At 30.4% G+C, this 21,061-nt stretch overlaps 1 protein-coding gene across 2 annotated transcripts in view; it reads left to right on the forward strand.

Moving 5' to 3' along the window:
• The first annotated feature begins 13,657 nt into the window (after positions 1–13,657).
• The window catches only part of LOC122510581, a 372,459-nt gene continuing 365,055 nt past the window's right edge, over positions 13,658–21,061 (forward strand). For both annotated transcript variants that reach the window (XM_043625348.1, XM_043625347.1), the window contains exon 1: positions 13,658–14,239. The gene's annotated coding sequence lies outside the window, so the exon portion shown is untranslated. The remainder of the gene's footprint in view (positions 14,240–21,061) is intronic.

Below are 21,061 nucleotides of genomic sequence, written 5' to 3' on the forward strand. Positions count from 1 at the left end.
ACATGCAATATTGTTTTGATAGTGGGTCAGTTTGGGATAGAATGCTTTGTATATGTCGTAGGCAAATAGAAAAATCCGGCATTTAGCTTAATGCCTAGGCATTGGGCTAAATGCCGGCAAGTAGATAAATGAATCGTGAAAAATGGTTATTTTTCTATTTGCCTGAAATCAATTAGTCATTTAGCTTATTGACTAGGCGTTAAGGAAATTGCCTAAGTAGCACCCGGCAAATAGAAAAATGAGAATATGTGCATGTGTCACTCAACAGAAATATTAAAAAAAATATGTCAAAATTAATTAACACAAATTGGGTCTTGCATAACTCTTTCGGTTCCGGCTGTAGATCGTGGACCATTTGATTTCGCGACTATTTTTGGTGTCATTTTAGATGTTCAAAATGGTGTTTATCAAATAGGAACTAAGGGTGGAATTATAAAAGGTTGGTTTCCTCGAACTAACATTGTGCAATCGGGAACCGAAATTATAAAAGTTGACGACGTATGTAAAGATGTTACATTAACTTTAAGGGAAGCTGTGTCTCAGCAATCTATGACTGGTGGACAGGGTTACAAAATATGTAACTGTAAGGCAGCTTTGAATCAATGTCAAACAAACAGATGCTCTTGTTAAAAGGCTAAAATACTATGTAACTCGCGGTGTCATCAGTCCTCTACATGCCGTAATAAATAAATAAAAAATATAATTATTATTGATAATAAAATATTTGTGTTAATTAATTTTGACATATTTTTTTTTAATATTTCTGTTGAGTGACACATGCACATACAGTAGGATCTTTCAATAGTGCAGTCGTCGGGAATATTGTGCACTATTCGAAGCAAGCAAAAACTAAAACATTCAGGTCCGTGTCAAGAAAATTAAGGGTCCCCCACTACTAAATACCGGGCACCACTAAATGATACTACACGGAAAGAAAAGGTCTGGAAGAGATATCCATAAAAATATTGTTGAGCAGAATATTGTTGTGTTATCCAATTCAATGGAAGAGACAACTTTCAGAATGGAAGCACATTCCATATTCAATGGATGAGGGAGCCATATTATATTGTTGAATCAAATATGGATGTGACATCCATAGGCATGGTTGGGCTTACAATTCATGCTATGGATTTTCACATATGGCTGCCTCATCCATGTAAACTTTGGTTGGGAGATCCATAGTTAGTTCAAAATTTCGATACATGTTGCGCGCAATTCATTATCATGGCATCCATTTAAAAATGGTCGTCTCAATTTGTCCGTCGCGTCGGTTTCCTGTCACGTCTATATAATCACGTTGTAAGTTTATTGTGTATAAATAGTGTTATAATTGTTTATTATTTATTATCGTTATTGTCTATTAGTTTTTATGTAAATTCATTTTCATGAAATATGTGTAGAGTATATAAGGAATATTATATGCTCAAATATTGTAGTTGCGTGTATAGTGTAGTGGATAGCGTTAGTGTTTAGTATGCGTTAGGTCTAGGGTTCGTGTCTCCCCCATCGGTTAATAATTTATTTCGTTAATATGCGGTTATTCAATAAGTGGTGTGTATTAATTAACAAAAATGTGTATGAAATATCTCAAGTGACATGGAATTTAATTAATTGAGTGATTCAAATTTTTTTGTTTCCCATTTCCATTACTATGGATCACCCAACCATTGATCTTTTGCTGCTCCAACAATATACAGCCAGCCATAGAATATGGAAGCAGCAACCTTAACTATGGATATCCCGTATTTTTCAATATAACATGGTTATGACATCCATGTATCTGGATGTGTCAACTATTCCTTTTTCTCCGTGTAAATAATCAAATGAGCGACGGCACTGTATTTGACGTCACAGATTCCCTTCCTCTTTGCCCCCCGAAACCTCTTGTCTACTCAACTTACTAATGACTGCACTGTTCAGAACTGCACTATTCAAAGATCCTACTGTATTCTCATTTTTCTATTTGCCGGGTGCTACTTAGGCAATTTCCTTAACGCCTAGTCAATAAGCTAAATGACTAATTGATTTCAGGCAAATAGAAAAATAACCATTTTTCACGATTCATTTATCTACTTGTCGGCATTTAGCCCAATACCTAGGCATTAAGCTAAATGCCGGATTTTTCTATTTGCCTACGACATATATATAATGATTCCACTTATTTTGTTAAGTAAATAATACACTGAATGTTAATTAATTTTTTACATATAGGTAGTAGTCCCTTAAGAAAATCAACAAATCGTAAAAGTTCGCACTGCGCTTCCGGAGAGTTCGCCAAGTTGAACGTGGTCAACTCTGCTTAAACCGACAAAATTGAGCGATTAAAATATAAACTTAGTTCAACCGAGTTGAACGTAGTTAAGTAGATGGTGAAACGTACGCAGAGACTTGATCTCGTTCAACTCATACTTTGAACGAGTTTAGTGCTTGAACTAGTTTGGTGAAACTGGCCCTAAGGAGACTGAACTAATGCTATGGAAGTGAAACCATTCGTCGCATTGAAACTATACGTAAGACTGAAAATTATGGTTTTCGCGCATGCGCACATGCAATATATTTGTCTCTGTCTTTCTCAGTAACTCAGATGCGACTGAGAAAATCATTATAAGCTACAAGTTGAGAAGGTTATGTTTAATGTTTGTGAATGTTGTGCGTTTCAGGAAATATTATTAATAATAACTATTAGTAAATTGAAAAAAAAATTAATTTAATAAATATAAATGTGCATACAAAAATATATACTAAAGAGTGTATATTTTTCAGTGATAAGTAATATATTAATAATATAATGAAATATTTATAAATGTTCAGAATCAATTTTTTTGGTATATAACTACAAAGTGTTTTATTCTTTGTGGAAACAATTGAACAATTCCTAAATAAATAATATTTACGAATTTGTAATTTACTTTAATTATATACTTTATAAATAAACAGCTTTAAATGTCACATAAAAGTTATCAATAAGTTAATTTATTCGTTTGTCGATCATTGTAATATGATGTTTTGCATCCTGGTATGCAACAAACCATAATTTTGAAATTTTATTTTAAGAATCATATGTCAAAACATAACCATAACCTATTGATAAGTTTTTGTTCTCTCACTTGCTTATATTTTACGATATAAAGAGAGAGAGCAATATGCGCATGTACTGCGCATGCGCGCGGAGCATAAGTTTTGTCATTCTGCGAGTATAGTTCCCCTACAGAAAAAGGTTTCATTTTTGAGAGACTTCACACAGTCAGTTCAGTCTCCTTAGTCTTACTCCCTGCTGTGAAATAAAGTAAAAAGTGTGAAATAAAGAGACTAGGAACAATGTTACAAGGTTACCGGTACAAGGTACGTAGGCAACGGTTGTTATGTTGTCTTAAGAATTATAAGACTTAAGACTTAGGACTTAGGACTTAAGACCTTCTTATACCGAAGTTAAGTCTTAAGTCTTAGGATTTAAGACCTTCTTATACTGAAAGTTAAGTCTTAAGTCTTAGGACTTAAGACTTTCTTATACCAAAGTCTCGCTATATAAGACTTAAGACTTATTACATAAGACTTAAGACGTAAAAACTACGGACGGACACCGAAGTCTCGCTATAAGGGTTTTGGCCCTTGGCCACGAAACCCTAAAAATTGAAGTTTTAATCTCATTTCGTTGACGTAAACGGTGGAAACTTCAGTTTCATTCAACAAAATATGATTTTAACAGAAGTTAACAAATCCGTAAACGGTTTTAAAAATTTAACTTGAAAAATGTATTGTAACGAAAATTTTAATTGAGTTAATTAACTGAAGCTTAAATCTCAAAGCTCATGAAACTTTAAATAAATCTTTAATGTTATCAGTTTTTCAATGTTGGGCGCAAAATTTAACTGAACATTGCATAAAGTAAACATTTTTTTAAATTTAAATTAATTTTTTCTGAAAAGGAGGAAGTTTAAAGAAAGTTTTGAAAAACTTAAAAAATTAAAGAAAATTGTAAACATTCATGCAATGTTTAGTCAACTTATGCGCCCAACATTGAAAAACTGCGCAGACAGTTAAAGATTAACTTCAAGCTTTATGAGCTTCGGAATTAAGGATTCAGAAGGTTGCAGTCAAATTAATTTTAATTTTCAGATAGTTTCAATTAGTAAATATGCTGGTAGCCAAGGAAAACCCAACATAACCTTTAAATTCAACTGGTAAATTAATAAATTTGACTATATCCCAATGGGAACTTAACCATTGGCGCAATAATGGTCCTATATTGGAAGCCAGCAGTACCAATGATGGTGCAATAATAGCAACCAATATTGGGCCACTATTGCCAGAGTCTTGGGATGATCACGACTTTGCCAAGCATTGGCAGCCAATATTGGATCACTATTGGCTGCCAAGGCAAATGCCGGACTTTTCAAGCCTTGGATATTCACCCAGACAGCACGTAAGCTTGCAGCAAGCTTGAGGCAAGCTGGCCGTGCAAGATTGACAATATTGACGTGCAAGTTTGCAGCAAGCTTGCCACAAGCTTAAAATGTCCCACTCATAGCAAGCTTCAAGTGAACGTTTGCTGCAATATTGCATTACAAGCTTGCAGCAATATTGCACTAAAGGTTGCCGCAAACTTGATGTAATCTTATATGGAAATTGTTTATTATATAAAATTAATAATTTATTCTTAGCAACAAATTTATATTTAATATTTTTAATTTTTATTAAACATTAAAAAATTATAACAACGTTATAGTAATAATGTTATTAATTTCCCCAAAGAATTGGAGTTGGGAACTATTATCCATGATCAGTGGATAATAATTAAAAATTGTCAACGTCGTAGCAGACGTTAACTATACACATTATCATTTAAGATAATATGGTGAAAAGTCTGTTCAGGGGACCGATACTTATACTCTGCGCGAGACAAGTCGTGCGCGAGAGAGGTATTTCTCGCCATCTAGCAAGGAATTGGAAAACTAATAGAAGTTTCTCTTATAATTTTCTAATTCCTTGCTAGATGGCGAGAAATACCTCTCTCGCGCACGACTTGTCTCGCGCAGAGTATAAGTATCGGTCCGCTGAACAGACTTTTCACCATATTATCTTAAATAATAATGTGTATAGTTAACGTCTGCTACGACGTTGACAATTTTTAATTATTATCCACTGATCATGGATAATAGTTCCCAACTCCAATTCTTTGGGGAAATTAATAACATTATTACTATAACGTTGTTATAATTTTTTAATGTTTAATAAAAATTAAAAATATTAAATATATAAATTTGTTGCTAAGAATAAATTATTAATTTTATATAATAAACAATTTCCATATAAGATTACATCAAGTTTGCGGCAACCTTTAGTGCAATATTGCAGCAATCTTTCACATGAAGCTTGCTATGAGGTGGGACATTTTAAGCTTGTGGCAAGCTTGATGCAAACTTGCACGTCAATATTGGCAATCTTGCACGGCAAGCTTGCCTCAAGCTTGCTGCAAGCTTACGTGCTGTCTGGGCATTGGCAACAAAGATAGGACTAATATTAATGATCAATTAATTACCAATGCTTTAAAATTAAATTAATGCTTGGTTATTTATTGGTTACCAATACTGAACCAACGTTTAAAGTCAATATTTTACAAATACCAACATATAGCAAAAATTAAAAAAAAATTAATTTACTAATCTAAAAAAAATAATTAATTTATTTAAAACACTCTGTTAAAAACAGAATGTGATGAAAATCAGACAAAGACAAAATTTGTCTAAGTTTGAGAATGCAAGCGTCTCTTCTTAAATAGAACTGGTGAAACAACTTGCTAACGAGAGGAAGAAACTTTGGTGCACCCTGGTGGCACTTATCCAAAGTAATTTCGAGCATATACTTTGAAGCAGCGCGGGACATTTCAAAATCGAACACCAGGGTGCGCCAGATCTTCTTTCACTCACTATCAAGTTGTGTTACCAGTTCTATATAAGAAGAGACACTTGCATTCTCAAACTTCGACAAATTTTGTCTTTGTCTGATTTTAATCACATTCTGTTTTTAACAGAGTGTTCTAATTAAATTAATTATTTTTTTTAGATTAATAATTTATTTTTTTTTTTTTGCTATATGTTGGTATTTGTAAAATATTGACTTTAAACGTTGGTTCAGTATTGGTAACCAATAAATAACCAAGCATTAGTTTAATTTTAAAGCATTAGTGAATAATTATGGTCATTAATATTGGTCCAATCTTTGTTGCCAATGAATAACCAAGGCTTGGAAAGTCCGGCATTGGCCTTGGCAGCCAATAGTGATCCAATATTGGCTGCCAATGCTTGGCAAAGTCGTGATCATCCCAAGACTCTGGTAATAATAGCCCAATATTGGTTGTCAATGTTTGACCAAGAAAAAACTGTTGGCAGCCAATATTGGTCCATTATTTAGCCAAGGGTGAGCATTGTCAATTTCCAATTGGGATGTCATATTTTATACAACAGATTGAATCAGTAACTTATATTTTACTAATAAAATCAGTAACTTTCTACTAATTATCAGTAGCTCAATTCTGGTAGTAGCAATTAGTAGAATTCTAATGGTACTTTCTAAATCTGAATTAGCAAAATTCCACTAATTTCCCAGCGATAAGTATATCACTGATTCAATTAGCGTGTATACGCTAATTAATCAGTGAAATTTCACTAATTCACAGCGTATATACGCTAATTGAATCAGTGATATACTTATCGCTGGGAAATTAGTAAAATTTCGCTAATTCAGATTTAGAGAGTAATCTGTCAAATTTTACAAATTCAAAGTTAATAGTACAAACATTTCAGTTCAATATTGTCTCAATCTCGCTATGTGATGTTTAAATATTACTGCAAATTACACATAAACAATTACTCATACATATTTTTAAATAAATTGTTAAATATATTTATAACTTATAATCTAAAAAGAAGTGCTAGCTATTACCAAGTTAGAGTCCCCAAGTGCGAAATGCCAAGACTGCAAAAGCGGCCCATCATTGGTCCAGTAATGTCTGCCGAGAATTGGCAGTAGTTACTAGGCCATTACTGGTGTTCAAAACGGCCCATTGATGGGCCAATGATGGCGCCGATGGTCAGATTTTCAAATTTTTTAAGACTGGGCCAGCTCTCGGCCCAATAATGGCACATTCATGGCAAAGTTGATCAATTTTTAATGTCAAAAGACAATTTCCAGTGATGTACCGACCATCGGCCCAGTAATGGCTCATTATTGGCACTTTAATGGCAAAAATTTTGTATCTTTAAAGGCAAATTATAATTGCCAGTATTAGGGCGTAGCTTGGCCCAATAATGGCACATTCACGGCAAAGTTGATCAATCTTTAACGGTAAAAGACAATTGCCAGTAATGTGACGAAGATCGGCACATTATTGGCACTTTAATGGCAAAAAATTTGTATCTTCCATGGCAAATTATAATTGCCAGTATTGGAGCGTAGCTTGGCCCAATAACGGCACGTTATTGTCAAAGTTGATTAATCTTTAATGGCAAAATTCAATTGCCAGTGATGTGACGAATATCGGTCCATTAAAGGTACATTAATGGCATTTTAATTTGATAAAACTTTTTATGAGAATTTAATTTTAAGAAACATTCAGTTATTCAATAAATTATTTATTTTGTATTTAAATAATTGAATAAGATTGAAAAGGATTCAAATTAAGATATTTGAAACTTTGAATTTTTTATATTTTTAACTGGCAATTTTGAAGAATTAAATTTTTTGAAAAAGTTTAATTAAGTATTTATTTAAAAAAGAAGTTATTGATGTTTTCAACTAATTTTACAATTAAAGAAATTCGTAAATAAATGTAACAGAAACATTTTTTTGAGTAATATTTTTCCTTTATTATCTAAAAATCAAGAAATTTTCAATTTCACTTTCAATTAAAATTTGCAATTGACAAATAGAATTTATAAACATTTTTTCCCTTCAATTTAAAAATCTTTGAATTTTTCTTAAAGCAATTGTAATTAAGAAATAGAAATGATGCAAATTATTTTTTAATGAAAATTGAGAATTTTCTACAAAAATATTAAGAAAATTTATTGAATAAATAAATGTTATTTAAAATTTAATTCTCATAATTCAATTCAAAGAAGCATTTAGTTATTCAATAAATTAATTATTTTTGCATTTAAATAATTGAATTCTCATAGATTTTACTAATAAAAATTGATTTCAAAATGGATTCTAGTCAAATTTTTAGATAATAATTAAATATTAAAAACTTAGCATAAATTTTCTTATTAAAATTTTTTAAAATTCAATTGCCAATGATGTGACGAAGATCAGCCCATTAAAGGCACATTAGTGGCACTTTAATGGCAAAAATTTTGTATCTTTAAAGGCAAATTATAATTGTCAGTATTGGGGCGTAGCTTGGCTCAATAATGGCACAGTATCGGCCAGTGTAGTGTAGCTTATAAGAACCCTTTTGCTTCCTCGACTTCACGTCAGAGTAGCAGAGTGGTCAGAGTGCTAGGCTGTGGTGCGTCAGGTTCAGGTATCGATCCCCACGAGCGGTAAGAATTTTTTAAATATTTGTAAGTTTGCGTTTAATTTAGGGAAATAAGCCGTATAAATATTATCAATTAATTAGTTAATTAAATAAAAAATATATATTTTTTTAACTTTGTCAACACTGGGGGAGTAATGGCAGCCAATATTGGGCCATTAATGTCTGCTGAGATCTAGCAGCCAATAATGGGCCATTAATGTCTGCCGAGATCTGGCTGCCGACCGTGGTTAACACCACAAGAGTCGGCGCAAAGTCGGACCAATATTGTCTGCCAAGTCTCGATGCCAGCTTTGCCAATACTGGGCCAGTGTTGGGCCGCGTTGGTTTTCGCACTTGGGTCAGGTTAAGGTATACATTCCAAGCTAGGACCACTATAGACCCAATAATCAATAATAGCAAACCTTGCCAATTTCCACACAGGATGTGAAATTTTTTCTCTTTCAAATTTTTTCGACGAATTTAATTAAAATTGTATTTTGTTCAATTATTTATTGTTAGAAATAGAAAGTATTTAAAATTAAATTTAATATTTTCTTTTTTTTAAGTCTGTTACGTTGGACAACAAAATTCATAATTTTCTTATGAACCCGTGTGGAAATTGCCAAGGTTTGCCAATATTGATTATTGGGTCTATAATGGTCCTAGCTTGGAATGTACCTTAACCTGGCCCTAGCTTGGTAATAACTAGAACTTCTTGTTAGATTATATGTTATAAATATATTTAAAAATATGTATCAGTAATTGTTTATGTGTAATTTGAAGTAATATTTAAACATCTCATAGCAAGATTGAGACAATATTCAACTGAAATGTTTACTTTTAACTTTTCATTTGTAAAATTTGACAGATTATCAGTAGAATTCTACTAATTGCTATTATCAGAATTGAGTTACTGATTCGATTAGTAAAATATAAGTTACTGATTCAATCTGTTGTATAAAAATATGACATAGTCAAATTTATTAATTTATCAGTTGGATTTAAAGGTTATGTTGATTTCTCCTTGGCCACCAGTATATTTTACAGCACATCCTTAGTTCCGAAGCTTATTAAAGTTAAAATAAGTCTTTAAATGTCTGCAGTTTTCAATGTTGGGCGCATAAGTTGACTAAACATTGCATGAATGTTTACAATTTTCTTTAATTTTTTAAGTTTTTCAAAACTTTTTTAAAATTTTCTTTAAACTTCCTCCTTTAAAGAAAAAATTCATTTAAATTAAAAAAAAATTTTACTTCATGCAATGTTCAGTTAACTTTTGCGCCCAACATTGAAAAACTGCTGACATTAAAGATTTATATAAAGTTTCATGAGCTTTGATTTAAGCTTCAGTTAAGTAACTCAATTAAAATTTTCATTACAATATATTTTTCAAGTTAAATTTTTAAAACCGTTCACGGATTTGTTAACTTCTGTTAAAATCATATTTTGCTGAATGAAACTGAAGTTTCCAACGTTTACGTCGACGAAATGAGATAAAAACTTCAATTTTTAAATAACAATTGACTTTCCCTTCCCGATTGGATTAAAAATCTATGCAGGATGTAATGAAAAGAACAATTAAGTTCTTTTTATCAGAAATTATTTGCATCTTGATCTTTAAAAAAATTCTTTTCTCATTTTGCGTCAACGAAAATGTTACTGACTTCAGTTTTATTATTTTGAGGCATTTATAATGGAATAGTTCATATGACTTATGATGACAAGAATAACCTGAAGTATCATGCAACGCATCGTACCGAGCGAGCGTGGTTAAGTGGTTAGGTTATCGGTTTACGAATGTTAGGGTCGTGCGTTCAACTCCCAATGTGTGGGGATTTTTTCTCTGTTAGTATATAGGAATTAAGTATTATAAATTACATGATAACAAAAGTAGGTAAAAAAAATTAAAATAATAAATCTCAATAATAATAAATAAGAATAAATAATTTTTTTTAAATAGTTAATTAAACTGTTCCTTTCATTGGGCCTAACTAGATTCTCTAGGTAGAACCAGGCTAGAAGAGCGTGACGTTTCAACCTAGGGCCTACAAGGATAAACAAGCTAGGACCAAGTTAATAAAGGGGAAATCTAGGTAGAACCAATAAAGGGCCATTAGAAAATTTCCACACGGGAATTCTAGAAATTAAATATTTTTCCAGTACTTTTGATAAAATTCCCTGACGCAAAATAAAACGATTTTATAGAAGACCATTCAATCTTTTTTAATTAAATATAATTAATAAGTCTTAAAATAAATATTTCTATTTTTTCTCACAAAATAATCAGTGTGTTTAAAAAAAAAATATTTTTTAATAAAAAATTTTTAAAATCCCGGTCAAGATCAAAATTTACTGTCATTTCCCGGTTTCCCATCCAGCGGCCACCCTGCGTGTCAATAAAAATTCCTTCCTTCCATCCTCCCAACAAACTACCCGCGTGGAAATGAAAGTATGAGCAAAATCCATCAAAGTACAGAATAGTATGGGCAAAGTACAGTAAAGTACGGCTAATGAGCGTTTCCCATACTTTGGAATGTACATGGTTAAAAACAATATTTAAAGTACGGGGACAGTTCGGCAAAGTACGGGAATAAGAAAATAGGTTTTTGGCAGGAATATTTACAAATGGAGAACTGCACTAAACTTTTCTAAGGCGAGTTTTCTGGGAAATATTAAATCAGAAAATCCAAAATCTGAATTTTTAGAGTTCGGCAAAGTACGGGAAAGTACAGCAAAGTATGGGAGATTTAAAAAATAGTTTTTTGGGAAATATTAGGTCTGAAAATTAAAATTCTGAATTTTTAGAGTTCGGCAAAGTATGGGAAAGTACAGCAAAGTATGGGAGATTTAAAAAAAAGTTTTTTTTTTAATATTCAGTCTGAAAATTAAAATTCTGTATTTTTAGAGTTCGGCAAAGTACGGGAAAGTACAGCAAAGTATGGGAGATTTAAAAAATAGTTTTTTTTAAATATTAAATATGAAAATTAAAATTCTGAATTTTTAGAGTTCGGCAAAGTACAGGAAAGTACAGGAAAGTATGGGAGATTTAAAAAATATTTTTTTTTTAAATATTAAATATGAAAATTGAAATTCTGAATTTTTAGAGTCCGGCAAAGTACGGGAAAGTACAGCAAAGTATGGGAGATTTAAAAAATAGTTTTTTGGGAAATATTAGGTCTGAAAATTAAAATTCTGAATTTTTAGAGTTCGGCAAAGTATGGGAAAGTACAGCAAAGTATGGGAGATTTAAAAAAAGGTTTTTTTTTTAATATTCAGTCTGAAAATTAAAATTCTGTATTTTTAGAGTTCGGCAAAGTACGGGAAAGTACAGCAAAGTATGGGAGATTTAAAAAATAGTTTTTTTTAAATATTAAATATGAAAATGGAAATTCTGAATTTTTAGAGTTCGGCAAAGTACAGGAAAGTATGGGAGATTTAAAAAATAGTTTTTTTTTAAATATTAAATATGAAAATGGAAATTCTGTATTTTTAGAGTTCGGCAAAGTACGGGAAAGTACAGCAAAGTATGGGAGATTTAAAAAATAGTTTTTTTTTAAATATTAAATATGAAAATAAAAATTCTGAATTTTTAGAGTTCAGCAAAGTACGGGAAAGTACAGCAAAGTATGGGAGATTTAAAAAATAGTTTTTTGGGAAATATTAGGTCTGAAAATTAAAATTCTGAATTTTTAGAGTTCGGCAAAGTACAGGAAAGTACAGGAAAGTATGGGAGATTTAAAAAATAGTTTTTTTTTAAATATTAAATATGAAAATTGAAATTCTGAATTTTTAGAGTTCGGCAAAGTACGGGAAAGTACAGCAAAGTATGGGAGATTTAAAAAATAGTTTTTTGGGAAATATTAGGTCTGAAAATTAAAATTCTGAATTTTTAGAGTTCGGCAAAGTATGGGAAAGTACAGCAAAGTATGGGAGATTTAAAAAAAGGTTTTTTTTTTAATATTCAGTCTGAAAATTAAAATTCTGTATTTTTAGAGTTCGGCAAAGTACGGGAAAGTACAGCAAAGTATGGGAGATTTAAAAAATAGTTTTTTTAAAATATTAAATATGAAAATCGAAATTCTGAATTTTTAGAGTTCGGCAAAGTACGGGAAAGTACAGCAAAGTATGGGAGATTTAAAAAATAGTTTTTTTTGAAATATTAAGTCTGAAAATTAAAATTCTGTATTTTTGGAGTTCGGCAAAGTACGGGAAAGTACAGCAAAGTATATGAAATTTAAAAAATAGATTTTTTTGAAATATTAAATATGAAAATTGAAATTCTGAATTTTTAGAGTTCGGCAAAGTACGGGAAAGTACAGCAAAGTATGGGAGATTTAACAAAAAGTTTTTTTGAAATATTCAGTCTGAAAATTTTTAAATCTCCCATACTTTGCTGTACTTTCCCGTACTTTGCTGAACTCTAAAAATTCAGATTTTGAATTTACTGATTTAATATTTCCCAGAAAACTCGCCTCCAATACTTTAGTGTAGTTCTCCATTTGAAAATATTCCTGCCAAAAACCTATTTTTTTGTTCCCGTACTTTGCCGAACTGTCCCCGTACTTTAAATATTGTTTTTAACCATGTACATTCCACAGTATGGGAAACGCTCATAAGCTGTACTTTACTGTACTTTGCCCATACTATTCTGTACTTTGATAGACTTTGCTGTATTTTTGCCCATATTTCCTTTTTGACGCGAGTAATAGTCGATTCTTTGTAAAGGGAATTCTCTTTACAATTAAACCTTAATTAAATTATTTTCCAAAATACTACAGGAGATTTAGAAAATTTTGTACGATAGTTTGTTTATAAGAAAAAAAATAAAAGTCGAGTGTGTTGTGAAAATGAAACGGAAAACTCGTATATTTAAAAAGGCAAAAGAAAAATTTCCCACAGAAACTTGTCTAATTGACCCTTATATGTATAAATGTTTGATATGTAAGTGTGAAAGTAGCAAAACGGCTCTCTTGGTCCATTCGACAAGCGACCCTGAGAGGAGTCGAGAGTCGCACGAAGCGGGAGTTTCGGAAGTGTCTATATGTGAGAAATAAGGCGGCGAAATGCGAAACAGAAAATCTAGAATGGGCTGGAGCTTGATGTCAGAAGTGGAAGTTAGTCTCCTCGACGCCACTGAAAACCCCCCAGTGAATTCACTCGCGGGATTGAGTCAGTTGGTCTGAGTCAGTCAGCCTGGTCAGCTCTGGTTTTAAACGGAGAGAGACACGCGCTGTGCTCGCGCACAATGTGTACAATGAGCATTTCGGAGCTGCAGTTTACACGCCGACTATAGGCAGCCTTAAGAAAGCCCTTTTTTCACTCCCTTTTTTAGCCATCACTTGCATTATTATAATAATATATGTAATCAGAAAAAATTTCTATTCACATTTTCACTTCGTTATTTGAAAAAGGAAAGCACTTTCGCGACGCGACGCTGTTTTAAAATACACATGCAGTTGTTGTTGTTATAGAAAATTTCGTGTTTTCAGTTTTCTCTCACATGTGTCTTGTGATCTCACTTTTATTATACTTTTCAATCAAATTTTATTTTTGACGAAAATAATAAAAAAAACAATGTTTTGAATTATAAATTCAATATCCGGCCTGTCACAAATTGGATTTTCGGACCGGAAGACTGTCATTTCTACAGGCCGTTGTCCCGAGGTCCTAACGTGATTATATACAAACCGGTATCTCACATCAAAGAGACACACAATAACTGTAAGTCTGCAATTGTTGCATTTGCTTTTCACAATTATATTTGTTAAATAATGATAGGAAAATCTTATTATAAATTTGTTTTCTTCTTTCTTTTCGTGTATTTATAGAGCGAGAAGTTTCGATTACTTTTAACCTTTGTTTGTTTTTTAGACATTATTTTGAATAATCGGATTGTTTATATTTGAGATTATATATATATATATATATTTTTAGAAGAAACAGTTATTCATTGTTGGGAAATATTCTTCATTAAATAATTTTATTTCTTGGGAAATGTTCTTTAAATAAAACTAATCTTTATTAAAAAGTATTTTTAAATGTAGAAAGTATTTTTACAAAAAATGTTTTCTTTAAAACGAAAGATATTCTTCAAAATAAAAGTTATGTTTTAAAGCAAAACATATTCTTTAAAACAACACATATTTTGTAAAAAAAATGGTATTTTTTAAGGAGTACATTTATGTATTAAATAAATAAATTAATAAATGTTGAAAAATATCCTTTATTTGGAAATATTTTTAAAAGAAAAATACGCTCTTGAATTTAAATTAAAAAATATGAAAATATTTACTAATTTGAATTACCCGAATAAAAATATAATACGGACTATGTAAATACTACATAGTGTTTATGTATAGCCTTAAAATCGACCTTCTATGTAGGCCAAGTTATGTACATTCTATGTAGAGTGTACGTAGATTTTCCTATGAAGGCCTATCCCGTGTAGAAATTGCCATGTTATGGCCTACACAATGATCAAAAGATCTGGCCCCGATTTGGGCCATGGTTAAATTTCTACACGGGATAAGATGTAGTACCTATGTAGGATATACGTAAGCCATTCTATAGTCAATTGATGTAAGCCTCACAATGTAGTGTCTACATAGGTTTTGTGTAGACATCTATGTAGGCCTGCAATGTCTGAATCTATGTAGGATCTACATCGACATTCCTATGTCTGACAGAATGATATAGGTCGTCCAACATAGTATTGTGGTAATATTTAGGTAGGTCTTTCTATATAGGCCTACCCAGGCGCGAAGTGACGCCGAGTTCAGGCTTTATAAAGATTGGCTGAGCATTGGTCAACATTGATTGAGCATGAGTGAATCAGCGAGAGCAGGAATGATCGAAGCTTTAATGTAACACCGATTCCAGACTGCAGCGCGAGCCTTGATTCAGCATTGGACATCAATGCTCAATCAATGCTGCGGACGCCTAACGCAGGACTGAAACAAGACTGCTTCCACTGTTCCCAAATTTACTCGTTTCTCACGTTTATTCAATATAATTTGAATATATGAGTTATTAATAATAATATATATTATTGTTATTATTTTTATTCATATTATATGCGTTTGTTAATTTAATGGCATTAAGTTACTATTATAATAATTATATTATTTTCATATAAATAATATATTACTAACAATAAATGTCATTTGAAATAGCAATACTAAAAAAATAATTTTAGTAAAAAAATACAATTTTTCTGTTAATCGATACAGTTTTTTCTTGATTTTTTAACAGACTTTTAACATTATTTACAAACCATGTTCACATTTTTTATTCACAACACAACACAACACAACACACAATTTTATTATTTTATATGACGCTTAAAACAAAGAATGAAAAATATTCGCTCGCATGTGGGATCGAACTCACGCCCCCCGCCCCTAACGCATACCGGAAGTATCTAACGCACGCATTTAAACCGCTCGGCCACAGAAGGCTTCTCGCCTAATCTACTATATCAATGCCAGTGCCGTCAGTGTCAGTCAATATTGGTTCAGCATGGGACACCAATGTTCGTCCCATGCTCGATTCAAGACTCGGTCAATCTTGATACAATATTCAGTTTCTTTATTACCGTGTGCACTGTACAATATTATCTATAAATATTTATAAATTATATTTAATGATAAATCGTCCAAACGCCCATCCTGCCGGAAGGACGTTCCGAAAAAAAGGCTTTTAAAAAAAGGGAATTCAACTTTTCTTTTCTGGCACTCTTTGGGATTAAAGTAGACAAAAAGACGAAAAAATCCATATTTTTGACTTTTTAAAATAATAATATTAAACCATTTTTCAAAGCCTTCAAACTTGCTATGTTTCTAAACAGTGAAAAAAACATTTTTTCGTAAATTTAATGTAAAATCCCCGAAAATCAATATTTTTTGATCGGACAAGTCTCTTTCTCTTCAGAAACGTTCAAAGAATGAAACCTAATTGTTCAATTAAAAAAAATTCATTTTTAATATTGTTCAGTATATCTGAGTATAGACTCAGGCGCGAGTCCCTTCGAAATTGCTCTATAAAATTAATATGGAAGCAGATAAATATAAAACTAGATATATCGTTGGAAAGGTAGTGAAACAAGCTTTCAAATGATGTAAATATCGAGTCTTTAAATTTATAAACCTGGGCTGGGTAGTCTCTTAAATAAAGCGAAAAGCGTACTGCCGGCAGGACCGGGCTTCGTCATTCTGTGACTAAAAATTATGTAAATTTTTGGAACATGTAACTTCTTCAAACTACCCAGCCCTTAGTTTTGAACTTACAAGCTCGATATTTATATGCGCTGAAAGCTTGTTTCGTTACCTTTCCAATGATATATATCATTTTTTATTTATCTGAATCCATGTTAGTTTTCTTTAGTGATTTCGGAGGGACTCACCTGAGTCTTTTTCGTCCTGCCGGAAGGATGTTGGACGATCTATCATTAATATTAAAATATTTTTTATGATAATTTTATAAGTTAAATTATATATATTATTTTTTTTCTTGTACAGTGTCAAATTATTATTTTCAAAGTTCAAGAGTTTCGTTTATCTGAAAAATTTTCAGTGAAAAAATGTTCATTTGGGTGTAATAAATATTTATGCCTAGTAGTTGTACACTAGGATTAACTGTTTAGTAAATATTATCAAAAAACTATTTTTTGTCAAACGCGCGCGACTAAACACAAATAACCTTGCAACTCCAGCATTACCAACTCAACACATACGTTAAACTCTTGAGTTGGCAATGCTAAAGTCTCAAGGTTATTTGTATTTAGTCGCACGCGTTTGACAAAAAATAGTTTTTTGATAATATTTACTAAACAGTTGATCCAAGTGTACAACTACTAGGCATAAATATTTATTACACCCTAATGAACATTTTTTCACTGAAAATTTTTCAGAAAAACTTTCGTTTTTTTGAAAAATTTTCACACTCTTGAACTTTGAAAACAATAATTTGACACTGTGCAAGAAAAAAATAATAACATATAATTTAACTTTATTTATATGAACCTTATATAATTAATAGTAATAAATAATATAATAATAATATAAAAATAATAATAATAATAATTATTATTATTAATAATTAATATAAATATTATACACTAAATAAATATTAATATTTATTTACCAATTGATATCTTAATAATAATAATTAATAATAATTTTTAAATAGTATACAAAATTATCATAAAAAATATTTTAATAATAAATAATTTATAAATATTTATATCTAATATTGTTAAGTGCACACGGTAATAAATAAACTATCAAGATTGATTCAAGCTTGAATAAAGATGGGATGTTCAAGCTTCACTCACGAAGATTGACCGAGTCTTGAATCGAGCATGGGTTGAACATTGGTGTCCCATGCTGAACCAATATTGAGAGACAATGATGTAAAGACTGCTTCAACTCTGGGTTACCCACGCTGGGCGTTCAAGACTCAATCAAGCTTCAACCCATCGTCAGCATTGATCTTTCGCGCCTGGGTATATATGGGTGATTAAAATTAAAATGTCATTTTTGATCCTACTAACTTTGATTTTTCGATGTTGGATTTTGAATTTAACGATACTCTATTTTGGTTGACTAGAATATATGACGGGCAAAAATAATAGTGGTCGAGCAGGTGGAAGCAAATTTTAATTTTCACCAGGTGAAAAACGATAGGCACAAATGATAAGAAATTTTCTGTTTTCGTTTATTCTTTTTTTCAAATAAATTCTTACAACTTTAAAAAGTTAAAATATTTCAAATTACAATAATGAATGTTTCAACATGACTTAAAAAATATTGGTAATGAGATCTGCCATAAATATTATATACTTTTGAAGACCAAAAAAACATATAAACATTGAGGGACACCACTGACATTTTTGAAAGATTTCACTGATAATTTTTTTTGAATAGTGAGAATAAAATCAGCTTATAAATTACAATCCAGTATAAAATCTTCATTAACTGCATATAAGGAGTAAATTTAACACAAATTTATTAAAAATAAAATAATAAGATGCAAGAAACAGAATTTTGAGGGGACACCACTGACATTTTGCTTCATTTCTCAATTTTGAAAAAGAAATATTATGAACAATTTTTTTATGGGGACACCACTGACATGGTGTGCTTGACAAAGTGATACTTGCTTTCTACCACTAACCGTACAAGTTATAGATGTGATAGAATGTTGTAATGTTTTTTCTTTAAGAAGCTATACATATCAGCAATACTATTAACGCTTAATAAGGCAATTATCTGCACTAGGTTATTTAAATATCAGGTATGATATTCAAAATTTGCGATAATTACTTAAAAATATGAAACTTACTGACAGGCGGACAAGGGACACCACTGACATTTTGCTTCTAATTCTTCTGATAAATTTTTTCAGAGAATTTCTAGCGACTAAGAATTATTAATTTAAGTAGTCGGAGTGATTAAGAAAGTTAATTGACTTACAAAACTTTTATATATGAACCAGTATTCCAAATTTTTGGGCAGGACATGAAAATGACATTTTAATTTTAATCACCCATATATTAAATTTATTTAGGATCTACATTAGTATTTGTACATCGAGAAGATATATAGGCCACCCTATGTAATGTTGAGGTAAATTTTCAATCGGCTTTTCTATTTAGGCCTTTAATTCGTTAAAGAGATAAGGTATGAGTAGGCCTCTCTATGTAGGCCTAGAGATGTAATATCTGTATAGGATATACGAAGACGATATGATATATATTAATATAATTTAGAAAAAATCTTTGATTGCATGTGAGCAATCAAAAATGAAATAAAACAAGCTATTTTTCTGTTAATAGAAAATCAGTTTTATCCTAAATTTTATTTAAAAGTGTTAACTGCCAAAGAGTTAGAAATATTTTTAGAAGAATTTAAAATCTATTTAAAAATATAATCATTTTACAAACAATTAAAAGCAACTATTTAAATTATTAATATTATTATAACTGTAAAACATTTTTCATATAAAGGAAAAAATATAAAATGTTTAAAGTATTTTCTTGTTATCAAGAGTTTGTCTAATTCACAGCGTATATACGCTAATTGAATCAGTGATATATACTTATCGCTGGGAAATTAGTGCAATTTCGCTAATTCAGATTTAGAGAATAGATATTCATTCACATACTAGATATTAACGCTTAACATCCAGATATTTACTTTTAATATCTAGATAGCTGTCCCTAAGTTAAAGAATAAAAATATTAAACTTTAACATCTAGATATTTACCTTAAATATCCATTTTTCTCCGGGTTGAGAAATAAATCGAAAATTTACTGTCTGTTAAATTTCATTTATTATTTTCTTCCACACAGGTATTATAATTATTTTTTTATTATCATTTTAATGTTCGATTTTCCTCCTTATTTCTTATTAATATTATTAAAACCTTGTCTAAAGATACCTTCGGATTTTCTATTCACCACATAATTAACTAATCAAAACGTTGCTTCGCAACACTTTTGATTCGTTTTTTGTCTCAATTTAATATCTTTAGAAAAACTGTGTATAGATAAATATTAAATATAATAGATTTTATTGTTATTTGTGCATTTATACAATAAAAATATATTGATATATTTATACTCAAAAATTGATAAATTTATGTTCACCGAATGCTTTTGTGATTTCTTTACAAACAATTAGTCATGACTACTAAATTAGTTATTTCCTACTTTAGATATTTTTTACTAATTGGATTAGAGCCAAATCGTTTACGATTTTACTGATAAGTAGTATAGTTATAGAGGAGGTTCAAAAAGTAAATTTTGTATATCATATTAGTTTATTTGTTATCTATAGATAAAATTTTGTATTTACTATCTAAATCTGAATTAGTAAAAAATAACTAATTATTAGTAGAAAATGACTAATTGCTCATTATTTTGACATAACTGAACAGAATTTAACTAATAATTTATTATTATTAACTATTTCGTTAGTATAATATATCCGGGAGGCAAAGGGAAAGGGAATCTGTGACCCTTTGTTTTCTTGACACAGAAAAGATTTATTTGATTGAAATAAATAGTTTTAGTTAACGTATTTGGTTCATTTAAATAAATATTTTTGTTTACTTAATTTTGTTATTTATTTTCCTGTAATAATGTTTGAATTTCTTAATTTAATATTTTCTAGTAACATATTATTGGTTAATTTATAATTTATCTTTTATATTAATAAAATCAGACTTCAGTCTGTACAATGCTCCAAGCTTGAAAATTTTTATATATTTTTTCGTTTTGAGACATGAGAATTCGAAAAATGTAAAAAAAAAATTTCTGTCTGTCTGTCTGTATGCAAAACTTTGTTCGCGCATCACTTTAAAACGGTTTTACCGATTAAAGTGAAACTTGGCAGTCTATTAGGTATTAACGTGACTTAAAATCATAGCCTTATTCGATTAAAAAATATTAACTTGAACGAAAGTTATGACATTTTTTCAAAAAATTCGAAAAATAAAAAAAAATGAAAAATTTTTTTTTTTATAAAATGGATGCAAAACTA

Source organism: Leptopilina heterotoma, unplaced genomic scaffold (genome assembly GCF_015476425.1).
Source record: "Leptopilina heterotoma isolate Lh14 unplaced genomic scaffold, ASM1547642v1 Lhet_70, whole genome shotgun sequence".
Taxonomy (NCBI): Eukaryota; Metazoa; Arthropoda; class Insecta; order Hymenoptera; family Figitidae; genus Leptopilina; species Leptopilina heterotoma.